The sequence below is a fragment of the Octopus sinensis genome, unplaced genomic scaffold (assembly GCF_006345805.1).
Source record: "Octopus sinensis unplaced genomic scaffold, ASM634580v1 Contig17742, whole genome shotgun sequence".
NCBI classification, from domain to species: Eukaryota; Metazoa; Mollusca; class Cephalopoda; order Octopoda; family Octopodidae; genus Octopus; species Octopus sinensis.
This window is the reverse complement of record NW_021835283.1, coordinates 10,555-17,500: the sequence shown is the minus strand read 5'-3', so window position 1 is coordinate 17,500 and position 6,946 is coordinate 10,555. Positions and strand designations below refer to the sequence as shown.

The 6,946-nt window shown below is 36.4% G+C and overlaps 1 protein-coding gene and 1 long non-coding RNA gene across 2 annotated transcripts in view; both read left to right on the top strand.

Moving 5' to 3' along the window:
- LOC115231192 (cell division control protein 42 homolog) overlaps positions 1-765 on the top strand; it is a 5,411-nt gene extending 4,646 nt beyond the window's left edge. Inside the window, exon 3 of the mRNA XM_036499982.1 lies at positions 1-765. This exon is cut by the window's left edge and continues 982 nt beyond it. The gene's annotated coding sequence lies outside the window, so the exon portion shown is untranslated.
- A 4,483-nt stretch (positions 766-5,248) lies between these two features.
- On the top strand, positions 5,249-6,717 carry LOC118761824. Its single transcript, XR_004997662.1, has 2 exons — positions 5,249-5,821; positions 6,236-6,717. It is a non-coding gene; the product is annotated as an uncharacterized LOC118761824 (long non-coding RNA).
- Positions 6,718-6,946: the final 229 nt, after the last annotated feature.

Here is a 6,946-nt window from a genome sequence, read left to right as displayed (position 1 = left end):
AAAATATATATATATATAAAAGCATGCAGTCTTTTGTGGGGGCGGAACCTGTTAGAGAGGGGAGCAGGAGGAGGAGGATAAGGAGGGTTTGCCTTGAGTTGAGGCAAGGGTGGATCGGATGCGGGGCGGGGTGGCAGGATGACGGGGAGGAGGGGGAAGGGGAGGAGAACTTTGAGTCTTCCACTGTAAAATATGGCAGAAAGTGACACATGGCAAAACTACTGCTACTATTACTACTACTACTACTACTACTACTACTGCTACTGCTACTGCAAGAGCAGCAGGAGTAGCAGTGGCAGCAGATTTGTTTATGGCTGACCGCTGCGTAAGTGGTCTTCTCTACTGATTAAACTATTTAAAAAAAAAAATTGGGGGAAGGAGGGGCGTCGGTCACTTTCTGCCAGTTGTGTGTTCATGTGTGTTTGCAAGATATTTATATTAATATTATTATACTATGCACATGCACACACATTACACACACAGACAAACACACACACACACGCGTACACAAATGCACACACACACACACACAATGCACGCATACATGATACATTTTAAAATGTACATCAGCAAACTTCAATTTTCATGGTGAAACGTGTCTTAAAAACCACAGTGTTTTGAGAATTAATTGGTGCTGTTATCTTTTATTCAACCAAAACGCGGCTGTTAATAATTTGTAATGGACATTGCAAGGGAGAGAATAATAAATTTGTGCCACCAGTAGTCTCCCTTTGTGTGATAATACACACACACACACCACTGACTCAAAAAAAAAACTTTTTATACCTGAATATCTATATTCTCATACACACATGCACATATACATACATACATACACACACACACACACATATATATATATATATATATATATATATATATATGAATGCTAAATATATATCCATGTGTATGCTGTGTTTATATGCACACGTGTGTGTGCTGTGGGTGTTTAATATACTATTAGAAAGGGTTTACATATGCTATGTGTGTGTGTGTGTGTGTGGTGTGTGTGTGTGGTATTGGTCTTGCTACTACAAGGTGCTGTTTTCTTTCATTTCCTTTTAAGCTGAGACATAATGATGACTGTAAAACGAATGGTGTGTATATGTTTGAACACCTATGCATGAATATATATATATATATGTGTGTGTGTGTGTGGTGTGTATATATATATATATATATATATATATATGATGTTTTTCAGAAAACTCACAGAACCAGGATCAAATCCTGCCACTGGTACTGATTCTTATATTTCCATTTTTTTTTACCAAATAGAGTGGAATCACAATGAATTGATGCCCAAAAAAAACACCCCAAAAAACGAAAAGAAAGCAAACAAAAAACATTGATTAAAACACACATTTTAAATGTGTACACTCACACACACATATATATATTTAAATATATATATATTTGTATATACATCATTGTGCATATGCATACATTAATGTGTATTTCAATAGAATTATATATATATATATATATCATCATCATCATCATCATCATTTAGCATGGAGAATGGATGTTAAACGATGATGATGATGATAATGATGATATATATATATGAAATGCCCCAGTATGGCCACAGAAATTGATGAAATCAGCAATATATACAGAGCAAAGTTCATGACAATATTTACAATATTTTTTTTTCTTTTTGAACCTCTCAGAATATATATATACACATATATATATATATATATATACACATATATATCTGTATATATATATATATCCGTTTAAGTGTATACATGTATACTTCTCTCCCTTTCTCTCTCTCTCCCCCTCTCTCCACATATGTGTGTGTGTGTGTATGAGTGTCTGTTGGGTCAATAGTCTCCCTTGTCCAAGGGGATCCGTTCAAGTCAGAAGCTGTTAATATATATATATATATATATACATACATACCTGCTACCACACCCAGTGCCACCAAATTTCAAGCAGGTGTAAAACAAAAGCTTTCCATTAACATTTGTGATTAAATTAATGAGTGAAATTAATATTTGTAATGAATTTGCCATTTTCAATGGGTGTTCAGTGCACCCCTACCACATACACACCTGATGTATATATATACACATACACACAAACATACATATATATGATGTATGAAATGGATTTGACCATCAGCTGATTGGTCAAGTTGTTGTCAAAGGAATGGTAGAATGGTAGAATTAATGAAGTGTGCTGTACTCGGTGTCTTCCAGTTTTCGAGTATTGGATGGGCTGTCTTTTTTTGTTTTTGATATTCTGATTTCAAATCCTTCCAGGACCACCTCTCCTTTTACAGTCTATGTCGAGCAATAAGATTTCGGACCCTCGAACCCTTCAAGTGTCATGTTATGTTTGTTTATTTATTTCGATTTACTCCACCCCTCCCTGCCACGCGCCTTGGAATATTTGCGCGAACTCCCCAACCCTATTCCCTTACTGGCAATGTGAGACATCCTGAACGCCGCCACCACCACCACCACCACCACCTCCACCACCACCACCACCACCACCACCATCATCATCATCATCATTATTTTATTATTTGTTTTGATCTTTCCTGTCATCAACACGACGACCCTGTGGAATCGTTAGCATGCTGGGCAAAATGCCCCGTGGCATTTTTCCTGACCCTTTGTGTCCCGACTTGAAATTCCACCGAAGTCGACTTTGCCTTTCACCCTTTCTGGGTTCAATAAAATAAGCCCCCACTGGGGTTCAGTGTAATCGACACCCCCAACCCCACCTTCCATTATATGTATAACATATAATAACATGCTGTCAGTCTTTCTGTCCCTTTCACTGGCACACTGCACACATACACTATACGATATCATTCCATATCACACACATATCAGACACACACATATCACCTCACACACATCATCTGTTATTGTGTAATATCACACACACACACACACAGAATCATTTGATATTGTACTATGTCTCTCACAGAAAGCATATGATGTTGTGTATCATATCACACACACACAGCTTATGATATCATGCCATGCATAATACCTGATGTTTCCCATATCACACATACCATACAATACTGTATCATATCACACACACAGCTATATAATATTGTACCAATCATACAATGTGGTACCATATCACACACACACATCATACAATATTGTACCAATCATACAATGTGGTACCATATCACACACACACATCATACAATATTGTACCATATCACACACACCCTTACAGTGTTGTGCTATATCACATACACAACTATATGATATTCTACAGGGTGCGGCAGAAATACCTCCCATTTTTCCCATGGCCATAATTACGACACAAGTGAAGTTAGGCCGGTGAAAATGGTATCTTCATGTAGCTAATGTTTTACCGTTTTTCCTCATTACCACCACGGTTAGGAATATTGCGCACTGTGCATTTATATGTTGAAATACTTCTCAACCTGTTAAATGTGGGAGGTTTGTTTTTCCTGCACCCTGTACCACATCACATATCACACACTATTTACAATATCATGCCCCCCCACACACACACACTCATATATGCTTACCTTATAATATTTTATGGTATCACACGCAGTCGTGATATTGTGCCATATCAAGGGATTATTTTTTCTCTTCTGATTTCAGTCCTATTCCATATACCTTTCTGTAATTGTTAACTTGTATTTTTGTTGATGTTGTTGTTTTAATTATGATATGTAATATCTCATCATATCAACTTTGTAGATTTCTTTTGGCCTTGTTTTCTCTCTGTCTGTCCGTCTGTCATAAGCACATACACTCATATATATATATATCATCATCATCACCATCATCATCGTTTAATATCTGTTTTCCATGCTAGCATGGGTTGGATGGTTCGATCAGGGTCTGGGAAGCCAGGAGGATGTAGCAGAAACAAAACACCTTTTGTTGGACTCAACATTGCAACAAAACATTTCACACACTCAGTATTAATAATAGAATACTTTGGGTACTTAAGAAATTTCGCATTTGGTTCTTAACCACAAGGTCTTCGGTTCAGTCTCCACGCTCTCCTGGGGCTGATTAAAATCTACCACCTTTCTCTGTTCAGTTGGTGGCACCTCTCCCCCCACGTAAACTTGCAGCCCTGATTTGCCTCTGTTGTGTCATTGGATGTGACCCCTGCCTGTAACGAGCTTCCTTGACATGTGACTTGGTGAGGGAAGGGAGGTGGCGGAGGAGGGTTCAAGGGTCACTTCTTGTAGGTGGCTTGAGGTGTATTTGGAAATATTTATTTATTTATTTATATGTCTGCGTATGTGTGTGTATGTACGTATGTGTGTCTAAATGTATGTATGTTTGTATGTATCTATATATTGATATGTATGTGTGTATATATATATATATATGATAAAAACAGGAAAGGTGGCTCATTTGAAATGGCTAATAAAGTAATTTAAATCCTTTACATCACTGCCCTTTGGATTATGCATAATAATAATAATAATAATAATAATAACCATTTCTACTATTGGCACAAAGCCTGACATTTGAAGTGGAGGAAGTTTAGTTCAAGTACATTGACCCCGGTTCTTATTCTATTGACCCCAGAAGGATGAAAGGCAAAGTCGACTTTGGTGGCATTTGAACTCAGAATGTTAAGACGGATGAAATTATGCTAAGCATTTTGTCTGGTGTGCTAATGATTCTGCCAGCTCGCTGCCTTATTATTATTATTATTATTATTATTATTATTATTATAATAATAATAATAATAATAATAATATAATAATAATAATAATAATAATAATTAATAATAATAATAATTAATAATAATAATATAATAATAATAATTAATAATAATAATAATATAATAATAATAATAATAATAATAATAATGCTCAATACCACAGATTTGCTTGTTTGGTGTTAACCAGTTGAGCATGTCCCTTAGTGGCTGACAATATGTGTATCTCTGATCACGAGCAGAAGTAGTGGGGGAGCATCATGGCCATGTGTTGAGAGGGATTCTTTGGGGTTTGAATAATTCACCTCTGGAAACATGGGTGTTTCGTTCAACATCCTTAAACAACCCTTATTCAGGGACCTTTTGAGCGGGATGGGCTACTCAACCTGAAGAAAATTCTAACTGGGCCCCACCTGCAAGGTCATGTGCTGTTTATCTTGATATGAGATCACCATGTCGCGCACATATTTTGTTTGCTGCCCGGTGTACCTTTATCAGACGGGTTATCATGATGGGTATATTGGGCTTCGTATATTTTACCCCAGTGTCACTTTGATGGCATGCACTGCTCTCTCACTCAATAATAATAATAATAATAATAATAATGATAATGATAATAATAATAATAAAAAAGTATGTGACTTCTTTCGTTTTTGTTGGCATTTGAAACTTTTTCTTTTTTGGAAAAGGAACAAACTTATTGCTCTCAAGACAAAATTGAAAATGTGCTCGCAGTTTTGACTGATCAAATAAAAAACTTCCCTGGAGCGTTTCCAATGACCAGTTCAAATGCATACGCCAGGGCAAAAGGGCTACAATCATATGTGCCAACTTGGGGATTAATTATAGGAACTTGTTGAATTGTAGTAATAATGTTTGTTTGTGGTGAGTACAACGTTGATTTTGTGCCATTAGTTTCTGCGATACTGGCACGTTCAAACTGCCATTAATATAAACATCTCCGATAAAATTGGTCGACAAAACAAAATGATTGTTCCTGGTGTGATGAATGAACAGTGTACAGTGTGCATTGTACGTTAGAAATTCCATGTGAGAAAAAAAAATGGTTGTATTGGAGTTTCAGGAAAATTTTCTGTTACGATTTTCAACCTGGCGTCAATAAGTTTATCAGGATCTTTTCGGTTTGAACGGCAGTTTTTTCTAACGGTGTCATATGAAATTGTCACCCATAATTATGACCCTAGTATCGATTTATTGCATTTCAATCTGTTTTAGGGTTAGGGGGGGGGGGAAGGGTATCTTTTTTCTTCACAAATGTAAATAAACCCAATCTGTTTCTTAAATGAGGGACATATTCATACGGCACAGAATGTTTTCACCTCAATAGATGTCATTGATTGGTTGAAATTGCAGAAATTGAAGAAAAATAACAACAAATATCTTACAAACTATAGAATTTTCTCAATAAAGCCAAGAGAAAAAGATGTTTTATAAACACATTCTAACAGTATATGAAGTTTAAAAGTGCTTAGTTATGTGGAAATTATTTTAAAAAACTGCCGTTCAAACCGAAAAGATCCGTTTATCACATAACACTTGTCCTGAAAGTAAAAACGACTTCTCATATTTCAAAGCAAATGTTCTTGACCAAAATGTTCCCTTGCCCACTGGGCTCAGGGGAATGGGAACTCAGCCTTTTCAGTTTCTTTTCTTTTTTTTTTTGTCTTCAGAACCGAAATTTCCTTTTTTTCAAAGTTCATCAAACAGTTACACAAAAAGTTCAAATGATTTCTAGAAGAACATACCTGTTCAAGGACACTCGAAATCACCTTAATGTCTGCACCAAGTAATATTAATTTTGAACGATTCCATTATGTTAAATGAATTTCTCTTACCGATCAGTTTAAACTTTTGAAGCAATAAATCATCAGGCTGTGATGCTCACATTGGTATATTTCCTGTAAGACCATCTGGTATAACGTTTTCTAGTTTGCATGTTTCCAGAAATGGTAAATGGCTTTGGATTTTAGCACAAAAAAGCTGAAGTTTCTTAACTGATAGAAATGTCGATAGAAAAGGGTTGGAACCACTGATATATGTGTTTGGGGCGGTGAGCTGGCAGAATCGTTAGCCCGCCAGGCAAAATGCTTAGCGGTATTTCGTCTGCCGCTACGTTCTGAGTTCAAATTCCGCCGAGGTCGACTTTGCCTTTCATCCTTTCGGGGTCGATAAATTAAGTACCAGTTACACACTGGGGTCGAGGTAATTGACTTAATCCCTTTGTCTG